We start from the raw sequence: 15225 nt of genomic DNA on the forward strand, positions 1-15225 counted from the left end.
ATTAAGTAAATGGGTTAGGAAGGAGGGAATTCTGATGAAGACAGAGAAAAAAAATGTTTTCTTCTTTTTTCTAGAAAACAGCGGGATGTCAGGGGGCAAAACATGCTGCTGAATTCTTGACCCCAAAGATGAGAGATAGGGGTCCAAATGAATGTATGTGTTTTGAACTCCAAGCTGAAATAGGAATTGGGAGTGGTAATAAACCATAACAGATTCCAGGGCTAGAAGGGGTTTTAAAGTGTAGGGAGGGTAGGGGCAATGGGGGAGGATGGTCTTGCACCAGCTTGGTCCACCCAGGATGCCGGTGGAAGAAGGGGAAGGGACTGCCAACATGCCCTGGACACAGCTTCCACTTTATAGGCACCTGTCCATGGCATGACAGGCATTCTTTGGAGAGCTCTTGGAGGTATTTAAGCTCTGCTCTGATCTATCTTTGGGATTCTGAGAGACACAGCCATGTATTTTACTGCAGGCAAATAAGAGGTAAGATTAGACTGGCTTCTACTTTTTAGTAATGTGCTTTTGAGAGGCATGTTGGCATGTTGGTGGAATAATGGATGGTGATTGAGTTTGGACATTGATATACTGACATCTTTTATTTCTGGTTTATATTCAGACCCATATACAATTTTATATTTGGGCCAAACAACTTTGGATACAGTTAAAGAGGAATATTATTACTTTTTTTAAATCATAATCATCAATTTTCAATGGGTGAGTTTTCTAAGTGAGGGGTCTATGTGGGACCAATTATTTATATGCCTTTACATGCACATGAACTTTAATGGCATCCCAGTATTAGTCAATAAGGTTCAATATTGAGTTGGCCCACCCTTTGTAGCTATAATAGTTTCAACTATTCTGGAAAGGCTGTCCACAAGATTTAGGAGTGTGTCTATGGGAAAGGTTGATCAGTCTTCTAGAAGCACATTTGTGTAGGATGAGAAGACCTGACTTGCAGTCTCCTCTCTAATTCATCCCAAAGGTGTTCTATCAAGTTGAGGACAGACTTTGTGCAGGCCAGTCAAGTTCCTCCCCAAATTTGCTCATCCATATCTTTATGGACCTTGCTTTGTGCACTGGTATGCAGCCATGTTGGAACAGGAAGAAGTCATCTCCAAACCGTTCAGATCAAAGTTGAGAGCATGAAATTGTCCAAAATGTTCTGGTATGCTGACGCCTTAAGAGTTCTCTTCACTGGAACTAAGGGGCCAAGCCCAACCCCTGAAAAACAACCCCAAGCCATAATCTCCCCTCCACCAAACTTTACACTTGGCACAATGCAGTCAGGCTAGTAACATTCTCCTGGCAACCGCCAAACCCAGACACGTTCAGCAGATTGATAGACAAAGAAGCATGATTCTTCACTCCAGAGAACATGTCTTCACTGCTCTAGAGTCCAGTGGTCACATGCTTTACACCACTGCATCCAACGCTTTGCATTGCACTTGGTGATGTAAGGCTTGGATGCAACTGCTTGGCCATGGAAACCCATTCCATGAAGCTCTCTATGCACTGTTGTTGCGCTAATCTGAAGACCACATGAAGTTTGGTGGTCTTTAGCTACTGACTCTGCAGACAGTTGGTGACTTCTGCACACTGTGTGCTTCAGCATGCACTGACCCCACTCTGTCATTTTAAGCGGCCTTTCACTTGGTGGCTGAGATGCTGTTGTTCTCAGTTGCTTCAACTTGGTTATAATACCATTAACAGTTGACCGTGGAATAATTAGTAGCAAGGAAATTTCATGGACCTTTTGCACAGGTGGCAACCTATCATGGTACCACTCGTGAACTCGCTGAGCTCTTAAGAGCGACCCATTCTTTCACAAATGTTTGTAGAAGCAGTCTGCATGCCTAGGTGCTTGGTGACCTGTGGTCATGGAGGTGATTGGAACACCTAAATCCAAAGATTTGGAGGGGTGTCCCGATACTTTTGGCAATATAGTGTGTGTGTGTGTGTGTGTGTGTGTATATATATATATATATATATATAGTTGTTTTTTTGTTAGATTTTGGTGTTAAACATTCATGGTTGTTTTGGAGCATCCACATTGTCTTGTTTTACTTAGATCTAGGCTGGGATAACATCTGAGGTCTGCGCTCAAATATATTGAATCGGTTACCAACTGGATTTATAAATTACCATATTTATTGATATTAGGATTAACCCACTAATATGCTATAGGTGAGATCATATACCCTTTTAGCTATGTGATATCATGATATTGGATGCTTGTAAGGCAATAGGGAGTTTGCTAATAATATTTTTGGAATTGTTTACCTATAGGAATCTCTACCATGGGCCAAAAGGTGCATTTACTGAGCACAACTGCAAAGACATACAATCTCTCTAGCCTTTTTTCCCTCAGTTTACTTATTGCGGATAAGAAATTATTATTAATGATATGGTTTATTTTTCACATATATGGGGTATTTTTGATGCTGTATGTACTAATTGAAAATACAATTTGTATTTAATAGTTATGTCTTATTTTCTCATTGTTTCAAAATTTGATTTTATATGATTGTATAACCTTCACAATCCTTTAAACCACTCATATTCCTTTTTGGTCCTGAGGAAGTGGTGGAAGCATAGACTAATTAACAAGGATATGCAGCAAATACAATGGTGGTTGTGCTTTAATGTACCTTGGTAGTCAATTTACTATTTTATATGATCTGCACTCTTCACCTTACCATGTATATTCAATATTTATTTTTACCACACAATTTTAGAAAAATGAAAATAATACAACACAAAGTTGTCGCTTAAATGATAAAAATGATGATAAATGATATAAAACTCATTGGGTGTCTACTTTCCAAAAAGGGGTCATTTAGGGGTGGGGCAAGATGAGAAAATTATGCACCTTCAGGCTGTCATTTCAGGGGTCATTGGATGTTGGGCTCCTGTATGCATCTAGGCTACCAAAAAGTCTCACACATGTAGTATCCCCATACTCAAGAGAAGTAGCAGAATGTATTTTGGGGTGTAATTCCACATATACCCATGGCATATGTGAGCAATATATCATTTAATTGTCAACTTTGTATAACCTTTTTTTTTTTTTTTATGCTGTGATATCATCGCATAACCGGAAGTCGCTGAAGGCCATCTTGCTTACTGACCGGAAGTGTTTGTCTATATGCACAATTGTGATTCGGTACATGTGAGTGTTTTACCATTTTAAAAATACTTGAAGAAATGTTTTACACTATGTTGGATTCTCTGTTTTTATTTCATATACCAATTTGATGGATGGATAAGTATTTGTGAATGTCCCAGCTCAAAAATACCCACCAATCCAAGTATAACTTGCAAGGGATACCCTAGAGGGGGCCTGCAAGGGATTTATATACCAAAGCATTCCATGACCTTTCTTTAACCAGAGGGTCATGGTTATCTGGTAAGCGTGTATGGTGTCATTCAGTGGAGGCCCTTTCTCATTTCCCCAGGATATCTTCTCTGCAATCATTTCTACCTTGGATGTGGTTATAGTTTCTTCCTTTTGGTTACTGGACAATTATACTTTTTCACATATTGAACATTTGTCTTGCAGGGACTATTTATCTATGATTTTGTGATTTTCTTTCATGATATTTTGTATTTATTTATGTGTTTTTGGTTATAGCGCAGCACATTTTGTTTTCCACATATTTCACTATGCCAATATCTCATAGTATGTCTGCAGCTTTTTCCTATTAATATTCTTGTACAGACTAGCGCAGTGCACAGTTTGATTAACACATACAACAAATCACTTTAAAGCAATATTTGATTGTTTAAAAATTGTTTTCATAAAAGTGGTAAATTTTGCATACAATTCTGTTACAAATAATAAAAACATACAGTATAATTACCATCTTATGTCTGAATTAAATAGCTCTTGTTACTATTAACTTCCCTGGTGGTCTGATTATGTCAATATTTTTGAATGTCAAAGCGGTACATTGTTTTGCATGGAAATTTGTTGTTTTATATTCTAGGCCTGTAATTCTTAGGAATAACTCACTTAAATATGTCCAAATAAGAGTCTAGTAAACATCTTGGGTATGATAAAGTTTGAAACACGAAATCATAAATTATAATATAATAAATAATTATAAAAACTAATATAATAATAATAATACATTAAATTCAATAATGTAATCAAACCAAAAACACAGAAATTTGAAACAGAGCACCAAGTTCGCACATCGCTGGGCTCAGTTGCAGAATCGTTTTCAGTGTCTGATGACGAATTTCTCCACGAATCACTATCGCAATTCTGCAAGTGATTCTAATTCACTATTGCTGTTTTCTAGCTGTTCTAAAACCGATTTTGACCTAAAGGGATGCTTTTTGAATGCCACGAATGTTTTCAAGTTTCCAGGCAGAAAGAACTGTAAAAGTACAGGCAGGGCACTGGACAAAGCACTAGGGACAAAACTGAGGTGAAATGGTTTGATACAGTAATGTAATCCTAACAGATTACAATGTATTGTGTGTATGTCATGTTTTACTTTTTTGAATATCCTGCCGGTTCAGCCCCCCTGCATCATGACGCTCGCAGGAAATGGAACCCTGAAGACAAAAGCTGGCATCAGCCGGAGGACATGGCTGGAGGACACAGCGGGAGGACATTAGGGGATCGCAGAACAAGGTAAGTTACAGTACAGTGTAATCCCGAGTGTGGCTCAGGGTTACCTCTTTAACCCCGAGCCACACGCTGGATTACCACCAGGGAGGTTAAGCATGGGTTGAATGTAGGGGATGCATAATATTTGTGGGTAAGGCTGCTGTGTATTTAAAGATTCATTTAAAAGACCTTAATATTTCAATAATGGTAGTGGAAACCTATGGAAGACAACGTTTAATAGGAATTATTTTCCAATACATATGTAGAAAATAACACCATGGAAGACTACTTTAATTTGATTTATTTTCCAATACGTAAGGCTGATGTGTATTTAAAGATTCATTTAAAAGACCTTAATATTTCAATAATGGTAGTGGAAACCAGTGGAAGACAACTTTAATAGGAATTTTTTTCCAATACTTATGTAGAAAATAACACCATGGAAGACTACTTTAATTTGATTTATTTTCCAATACGTAAGGCTGATGTGTATTTAAAGATTCATTTAAAAGACCTTAATATTTCAATAATGGTAGTGGAAACCAATGGAAGACAACGTTAATAGGAATTTTTTTCCAATACATATGTAGAAAATAACTCCACGGAAACTATTTTAATAGGAATTATTTTGCAGTACGTATGTATGTAGAAATCAACACAAGTCTATAACATAAAATCAAATATATGTATACAAGATTATATATACAGTATGTACAGTATACGCATATATATATATATATATATATATACTTTCACAGGAAAGGAAACGGAATTAATTACAAAATTATATACTCACTCAATAGAAGATAAAAATTATTTTCAAAGGTATTGGAATTAATGGAGAACATTGTTAGAATAGAATTACAATAAATAACTAAGTTGAGTATCCAATGTGGTTCGCATTTTTTATATATTTATATATTACAAGATAGTAGCAGACTCTAATTATTGTTAAGACCTCCTAGTGAGAGGGTGTCCTGAGTGTATGTCCAGAATGTCTCTCTTTTTCACAGTTTATGAAAATGCTCAGGTTCAGGGAGCAATCTGGACACCTGTTCGACAACCTTTACAAATTCTTGGACAAAGACACCCAGAGTGTATATCCAGAGCATGCAGCCAGGCAGGTCAGGAGAAGGGAGGAACGAGCGAGTGCCCCCTCCAAACGATACCAGACCACTTTATGCCCTTAACATGGGGGGGTGCTTTGGAGTAGAGGGGCTCCCCCCATAGCACCTTGTCCCCATGTTGATGGGGACAAGGGCCTCTTCCCCACAAATGTGGCCAGTGGTTGTGGGGGTCTGCGGGTGGGGGGGCTTATCAGAATCTGGAATCCCCCAGATCCCAGCCCCCTCCATGTGAATGAATATGGGGTGCAAGGTACCGCTACTCATTCACAAAAAAAAGTGTAGTGTAAAAAATGACAGTAGACTGTCTTTGACGTGTTCTTTATTTAAAAATAAAAGAAAAAAAAAAGTCCCCCTCTGACCCAAAAAAAGAACAACAAAAAATGCTCCACTCTCGATGCTGACTCCTGCCAGCCTGACAGTTCTTAAATACTGTGATGACTGAAAGGATCTAGATAACCTCCATTTTGTTTTATGTACGCCATTTTAAGTATTAAGTTAACTTTTTGCAGATATATTAGAAGTTTAATGAAACTGTTTTAGTTGCTCAAGGATGTATCAACAGAAGCTAACATGACCCTGACAATGTCTTTGTCTGGTTGTTTCTCAGAAAGCTAGCCAAAACAATTTGTACCAAGAAATGTATATGTCATGTTTCATGTAGTTAGCTCATGATGGAAAGTTACAAGTTACAGTTTTGAAACTCGCTCCCCCTTCCCTTATTTTTTCTGTATCCTATATAATCTTAGTAATGTCTAATAAACTTTGAACATCTCTGAACATAAGCTGCCATTATTTCCGTGTTAAAGGGGTGTTCCCAGAATTCTGCGGATAGACCAGGAATCTCTCCACAGACCGGGGGTCTCTGAGGGGATAAAGAAAATCAATCCTTTCAATGACGTCACAAGGGAGTGGGCAGGGTCACCCCACTACCTTGTGACATCATGCGCTGTGATTGGCCAAAGCATTGCACCTGACCTATGGTCAGGTGCATTGCTTTGGTCAATCACAATGCTCTGTTAGGGAGCAGTGCATTGTGGGGTGTGGTTGGCGAAATGCCCGCCGAACGCCCTTACCGTTTGTGTGTTTGCTGAACACGTGAACGGCCGATGTTCGAGACGAACTTATGTTCAACTTGAATCTAGCCCTATCCTAATTCTTCATAATTACAGGTTCCAATATCTTTGAAAATAATTTTTTATCTTTTATTGTGGGTGGCTTGAGAATATCAGGGTTGGTTTGTCTACAAGTTGTCCAGTGAGTATTTAATTTTGTAATTATTATGTTATTATTATGCAGGATTTATATAGTGCCAACAGTTTACACAGCTCTTTACAACATAAGGGCAGATAGTACAATTACAATACAAATGAATACAGGAGGAGTCAGAGGACCTTGCTCATTAGAGCTTACAATCTAAGAGGGAGGGTCAAGAGCTACAGAAGGTAATAACTGTGAGGGATGGGTTGATGGACAAAATACATGTACAGTTGTTAAGTGGGGGCAGGATAGGCTTCCCTGAAGAGATGAGTTTTCAGACATTGTCTAAAAGTGGGCAGAGATGGCAATAGTCAGATACATTGGGGAAGGGAGTTCCAGAGGATGGGAGTGGTTCTGGAGAAGTCTTGGAGGTGAGCATGGGAGGAGGTGACAAAGGAGCTAGAGAGCAGGAGATCTTGGGAGGAACAAAGAGAATGAATTGGTTGGTATTTTGAGACAGGTTAGTAATGTAACTAGGGGCTGAGTTGTGGATGGCTTTATACCTTGTTGCAAGTATCTTGAATCTTATTCCCCAATGGAGAAAGGAAGAGGAAGTAGAATTTTAAGTGACACTGAAAGTAAGGTGGGATAGGTTGGATGAGAACCAACAAAGAGCACAGTCATGGAGACCAAAGGAGTAGAGTTTTCTGAGGAGGAGGGAGTGGTCTACTGTGTCAAAGGCAGCAGAGAGGTCCAGGAGTAGGAGTATAGTGTCCATTGGTTTTAGCCATTAGTATATCATTTATAAGTTATAATTAATCAGATTTCCTTTCCTATGAAAGTGTACATATACATGTGTATAAGTATATAAATCTAGTATACATACTGTATATATATAATTTTATGTTAGAGACTTGTGTTCTTTTCTACATACGTATTAGAAAATAATTAATATTACAGTTGTCTTCCATGGTATTATTTTCTACATCCATATTGGAAAATAATTCCTATTAAAGTTTTCTTCAATAGGTTTCCATTACCATTATTTAAATATTAAGGTTTGTTTAAATGAATCTTTAAATACACATCGGCCGTAGTTTTTTTTCCCCCTGCACATATGTATTTAAAATATGACCCAAAAATATTATGCATCCCCTATATTCATCCTATGCTTAATAGTAACGGGATCTACATATATAAGCTGGTAATTATATCTTTTTATTAGTTGTAACAGAATTTTATACAAAATTTACCTATTTTATGAAAACAGTTTGTAAACAATCCAATAGTGTTTTAAAGTGATTTGTTGTATGTGCCATTGATATTTATTGCTTTATTATATCATGCTAATATTGATATTTATTGTTGTATCATATCATGCAAATGTGTCCAATGCAATATTACTGTTGCCCCTTTAAATATTCATGAGCATCGGCTCTCTAAAACATATATGAAGGTTACAGCTATTACCCTCAGTCCTCAGTTAACTTGAGAAAGGAGCGCACCAGTCAGTACGTCCGCAGTGCTCCTGCTCAGAAAACACGTCGCTACACATCCACGAACGTCATCATGGTGAGGTCCACGAGAGTTCCAGCCCTTGCTCATGGATCCTCTCCATCTTGGGGCCAGCTTCCTGGAACCAAAAACAGTACCACTGTGTTGAGACATAGCATTTTAGATGATTCTACACATATGATGTGCCTTTTATACCTGTTTTTATGTGAGTTGCCAATTGTTTATCTACAAATAAATCCTTATAAATGTCTACACTTAGAGGCACTTCTCTCTCTCTTTTCTTCTTTATTGCATATCTTGGAACTTGCTTCAAGTCTTATGTAGAGGCTGCAACAAGTGGATGGACAATCACTCCCCTATCTCTTTGACTGGACTATATCATATAACAATGCTCTGTCATAAATATTGATACCATTTTGTTTTACCATATTCTATTTTCTTAGCTTATTGCTTATCACTGTCTGATAAGACCCCATCAAATCAATTGTATTTATCCTGAGGGAAAGTGTGTTCTTGTGAGATTCCTGATTTGTACCTTAAATATTTTGTGTTGATCTCAGATAAGAAGATTTTGAATCTACCTTCAGGATCTAAAACTGTGATACAGTGAAGGAGATCAAATTTTTCTCATAGATTATTACTCCTTTTTTTTCATTGGTAGGGGGACACATTTTGAAAATATAAGGAAATCCTTTATGTGAGCAGCTGGGTGGTAGCGTCACATTGAAAGTGAGCCTCCTGAACACAGTGTGTGAGAGTACGTTCTTTCTGCCACAATGAAGACTGCTTGGCTGGGTGATTCAGGCCATGTTCATTGTGAGAAATTATTTTAAACCTCATTGTAATAACAAATAGTAACTGTTGCCCAGCTCACTGAGAGTATAGGCCATCAATATGAGAATCAGTCAATAAAGACAAATGCATTTCAGTCATAGGGTCAAGAGTAGCTGATGTGCTGCAGAAAGGAGATAAAACAAACAAAAGTACATATTGAATAATTAGAACCTGTAACAACAGTAATTTTAAAACAAAGGAACCTAAGATGAATTCACATTCAGTAAAAACTGTGCATAGATTCTGGGGATACTAAAGTGTAGTTGTATCAGCTACAACAACACGGATATCAATTTGAAGTGATAAATGAATTAAGTAGGTCGGATGCCTTCCTGAGGAGACTTTTTTTTACCTTTTATGAGTAACCACTTGCCATTCTGATGAGAGGGTAGTTGGAGACAATGATGCTGATTTAGCTATTTATTGTGATAAATTTGGCATGGCATTCTGAGCTGTAGGGAATTTTGTCATTTTTCAGGGTCTTGGTAATTGGCAGTAGGTTTTTGAGTATTTGTAAAGTATGTTGTGAAAGGTCATGGAAAATTTGTAAAGCTGAATATTGTTCCAGAATTTGATCAGATTTCCAAACATTTTCCAACTTTTTCTCTTTTACTTCAAAGAAATGTATATTTAGAAGCACATCTCAAGGTACATTATCTGGCAAATGTGGTGGTTTAGTAATAGGGTGTATTCTATCAATCACCAATTCTGTCTCACCAGTAGAAGGCAGAACAGTGTGTAAAAGATCACATGCATACTGTATTTGTGCAGTTGTGCAGGTTATACAGATTCAGGAATACCACAAATCTTTAGGTTGTTAGAGTGGGATCTGTCCAATAAATCTGCCACATATACTGTAAGCCAGGACAGGTCCTTTTCTTTTTACTTTGTGTGCATCTACAAGAGTGATGAATGAGGAAGCAATCTCTCCCATTGTTTGTTCAATATGTTCAACCTGAGATCCTGCACTTTCACTTAAAATTGCCCATGCAAGACATCATATCTGAATGTAGAGATGAGTGGAAACAAACAAGCATGTCTTTCAAAGTAGTATCTAGAATGGTCTGATTTGTAAGGTTGTTAGTAGCCACCACTGCCATTTTGTTGGAGTCTGCTGGAGGTTAGAGTAAAACTCCAATAATTTATATGGTTAAGGCATCTCCTTTCATTTATTAGTCATGCCACTATGCTCCCAGTGTGGGAGGAGCCTGAGATGTTCCAGATAGATGCCCAAAGTCCTGTTTTTGTCGTTAGTCTCTGGTGCTAAACTGGAGCTCTCCTAATGAGGGTTATGCTACAGTATAGTTTACGTTCCCCTCCCAATAAGTAAGTGTATTGAAAAAAAATAACCTAAATATTTTACCTTCTGAAATCCTTTTATTAGATTATTCTGTAACGTACCTGATCAGAGTCCAAAGTGTTGAGGGTAGCCTCTCTTGTGTTTTCTGCCCAGGTAAATCTTAAAATGACAAGTGGAAAATAAGAAAGAGAACAGTATGAGTGCTGGAGCTTGAGCATCTGTTCTTGAAGCAGTGTCATGTAGAGAGGTAGAGGTGGATGGGAACAAAAGATGGAGTTGGCACCACAAGTTAAAGCAACAAGTGCAGAATCAGGAAGGCAGCTAGGATAACAGGGAGAAGTATAGTCAGAAAGACCCTTCTCCATTTAATTTGAGACCATTAAAATGTTTTCACCATTTCAATTATTAAAATAAACTACTTAAAATCATTTGCACTAAATTTGTCACTTCCTTCGAAAGTGTCAGAGAATTTGTGTGAGACGTCTGTGCACAAGCATGCACAAGCATGGCATTGCCCATAGAATGGTCAATAGGCAAAAGTGCATGCACGCACAAAAACATCCACAGTGCCTGCTGACTCCAGATGGCCTAATTAAGGTTGCTAGTACTCTATCTCACGTTCTTACTGGTCTTCCAGCTGTTCCCTGTGTCCTGTTCACATCATGTGTGTTCCCTTGTTGCTAACCCAACTTGTTACTGACCTGACCTTGGATCATGATTCTGTCCTGATGCCAGCTCCTGACCATGGCTCTGTTTCTGACTAAATCCCTGCCTGTGATTATTTACCTCATTGCTCACCTGATGCTGACCTCGACTACCTTTATGAGCATGCTTCTGTATCTGGCTTCACTTCTCATTTGAGTGCCTGCCTGGCTGTCATTCATACCAGCTCTATTCACCACAGTGTGTTCCTGTCTCAAGACTGCTGGGAGTTCTGGCAAGTCACGTGCCCAGGACCTGCAGTGCATTTGGAGTACCCCTTTAACTTCGGCTGGAGCTCCTTAGCTGATGTTCTGCGAGCCCACCTGGGATCGCATCTCCTGATGCAAATTCTTCTATCAACACCTGCTGGCAGTTTTGTTCCTCCTGTCCCTTGGTACCCTCTGTTCCACCTTCAGTGGTGCCTGAGCTGGAGATAAAAATGATGCCAACCTCGGCATTTCAGTCTAATGTTAGGTATGCTGCAGGAAGAGGTTGCCCGATGCCAAGTTCATTTCCCATTTCCTTGAAAGTCAGACGCCATAACATGTCTGCGAATTTAACTCCTCATATACTTATCTGAACTCTATGCTAGAAATGTTCTTTCCAACCTGAACAAAGTGCAATAGGATTTTCACCAGTGGAAAAAAACAACCTTTGTTTGAATGAGGGCGGTGCACATATTGATAATTACCATTCTTCTGTTCTGTGGTTGCTTTACAAGCTACAGGCTATCTCGATCCACTTCCCCCCCCCCCCCCCACACACACTTTTTTCACAACATATAAGGCATTATGTAGGAATTTCCTGTGGGAAGCCCCCCCCCTTTCCCCCAGTCAGCTTGTCTCAACTGGTTCTACTCAAATCCAAGAGCAGCATTGGCCTATCAGGCTTGAATAGATACCATTGGGTGGTTCAACTTACTAGGATAGTGAACTGGAGGATACATGGTTGCCTCAAAGACTAGGTGAGCCTGGGGAACTTTTTTTGTAGGTTGGACCTTGGTTCACTCCCTTGGATTCTGAGAGCACATTTTAACGATGCCTCACTCAACAAGCTTGATGTCTTACCCAAAAAATTGGCTGTACTTTATGCAGCTCTGAAAGGGCTTGTAAAGCTTTCTCTCTATTGTCTGAACTTATCTCCTTTACTTCAAAAAAAGTTCAATCTGACCTTCCCACTGGGAATGTCGGGTTCCTTTTTGGACACAGAGTGGCCACACGTTGACATGACTGCTCAGAAGTTCTTTCGAAAAGGGTACATTTTATACTTGGAGGAACTTTCCACTGTTTCTAATATGGCTTCATTCCCATTTTGGCCATATATCCAAATTCAACATTTCATAGACAACCCTAGCCACAGGCAATCCTTTTCTTGATCACTTACCACCTTAGAAAAGTCAGGAGTTTACTTTGCTCCATTACAATTGATGACCTGTTGTACCTTTGGTTATTATATGTCCCTACTATGTTTTTTGTTTGTTGAGCAATGTATCTGTGAGTTACCGATAAAGCTTATTATTTAGTAGAAAAAAAAGCACAGAAGGCAAAAATGTAGGAGTCATTGTGGGTCAAGCCAGGACCAGCAGCAGTAATCAGAACAGAAGCAAGGGCAATCCAAATGGGTATGTCAGGAACAAATGAGAGAATGTGCTTGGGTTCGGTTCATGGGTCATTTGTTGAACCTATTGAAAAGTCTGAAAATTGTAAAACAAATTATATGGATATGGAGAGCTGGGCACTACCCATGTAAAAATGAATGAACAAATTCCTGTTTAGTGCAGAGAGGATCCTTCTTTTATGAGACTTTGAAGGTGACATGGGTAAAGCACTAATCCATTAAATTATATGCTTGGGAGGTGCCTTTAATGCCTTCCTGCCTGGCCTTTTATCAAGCACAATGAGGTTCCAGGGGATATGTAGATAACCACAGTATGGGCAGCTCCAACAACTCATCTGACCAGCAATGAGATATGAGCACAAAACACCAAATAAATAAGCGCTCCCAACCCTGTGGAAGTCAATAGAGTCACAAGCCCAGGAGCAGTTAAAATTGAAATTCACCTTAATATTGGGTTAAAATAGCATGACATTGGGGAGTGGGGCCAGACCAGGTATGTGAACAGCAGTGCTTCACGGAGCTTCCTGCGAGATCCTGATACCGAACCTCTTACCAGTGGCATTTGCTTTCTGACTGACATCATACCCTGCCTGAACATCTTTTCTATCTGTTGTTGCTTGAACTGTCTTGATAGCCCTCATGATGACTCAAAAATCCAAAGAGGAAGCGGTGGCCCAGGAGTCTCAAAATGGCTCTGCAGAGACGCTGCCTCAGAGGGCTCCTTGTGGAACCGACAAACTGATAGACCCAGCTTACAAGGCAGCCAAACAACACCACCAACCTGGTAAGGAGCCTGTCAGAGATATTATTTATTATTCCCAAAAGCTGCCAGGTCCACAAGCAAAGGGACTGGGGGACTCAGAGGCTGGGGTCAGCTTACATCATACACAGTCTTTACCCCCCCTCCACTATACAGTGCCCTGATTTGGATGCATTGCATTCATCTGAGAATGAGCAGCTAGATGATCCAGATGATATGGAGGAGGGAGAAGAACAACATAAACAACACTTGCACTGCCACTGTTAAATCTGTTAAGACAGAGCTTGGGGGCCTGCAGGAGGAGATGAAGTTGTTGCGGCAAGACTTAAAAAAATGCATGACAATGGAAAAAAGCATAATTAGCAATTTGGAAGATAAGCAGCCATCTCTAATTGCAGAAACACATCCTACAACTTGCAAGATTCATGCTGTTAACAAGCGCATGGATGATATCGAACATAGATTACTGCGCAACAACGTGTGTATTGTTGGTCTTCCTGAGTGCATGGTGGGAAACAACCCTACAACTTTTGTGGAAAAATCATTATTCATGGTGGAGCTGGCACACCGCACCCCTACTAGGGCACTACCGGGGAACACATCTAGACATATCCTAGTTCACATGCTTCACTATAAAGACCAGGAAATTGTTTTGTTCCCTGGCTATAGAACGCCGTGACATCAAATATAATGGGGTTCCAATATCCTTTTACCCAGACTTCCTGTGCAGCATAAGCATGCGCAGTTTTTGGAGGTTAAGAAATGACTACATAGACTATCTCTTACATATGCTATGTTGTATCTAGCACACTTGCCCATCACGGCTTGTGGCCGTGCTCACTTTTTCAGTGCTGCAGAAGAAGCTGTGGACTAGCTGGATGTCAATGAAGTGTTCCTCCGCGGCCGCAAGCAGGATGAAGATAATGGTTGACTTCCGCTACCTACTTCTCTTTACCGGACTCGGTCAACCTTAGTAAGACACATTCCCATCCAACTAGTGAAGTTGGCTTCCTGAAAATGTCACACAGTACCTGTGATCCACATTTGTCACACAGTACCAGTGATCAACATCTGTCACACAGTAACAGTGATCCACATCTGTTACGGCGTACCAGTGTAAATTCCACATCTGTACCAGTGATCCACATCTGTTATGGCGTACCAGTGTAAATTCCACATCTGTACCAGTGATCCACATCTGTCACGGTGTGCCAGTGTAAAATCCACATCTCTACCAGTGATCCACATCTGTCACGGTGGGCCAGTGTAAAATCCACATCTGTACCAGTGATCCACATCTGTCGCGGTGTACCAGTGAAAATTCCACATCTGTACCAGTGATCCACATCTGTCGCGGTGTACCAGTGGTCATCCATATCTGTACCAGTGATCCACATCTGTCACAGCGTACCAGTGTAAAATTCACATCTGTACCAGTGATCCACATCTGTCACGGTGTACCAGTGTAAATTCCACATTTGTATCAATGAGCCACATCTGTCACAGCGTACGAGTGTAAAATCCACATCTGTACCAGTGATCCACATCTGTA

Source organism: Staurois parvus, unplaced genomic scaffold, assembly GCF_062004578.1.
Source record: "Staurois parvus isolate SC_StPar_1 unplaced genomic scaffold, SC_StPar_1.0 ptg000200l, whole genome shotgun sequence".
Lineage (NCBI taxonomy): Eukaryota > Metazoa > Chordata > Amphibia > Anura > Ranidae > Staurois > Staurois parvus.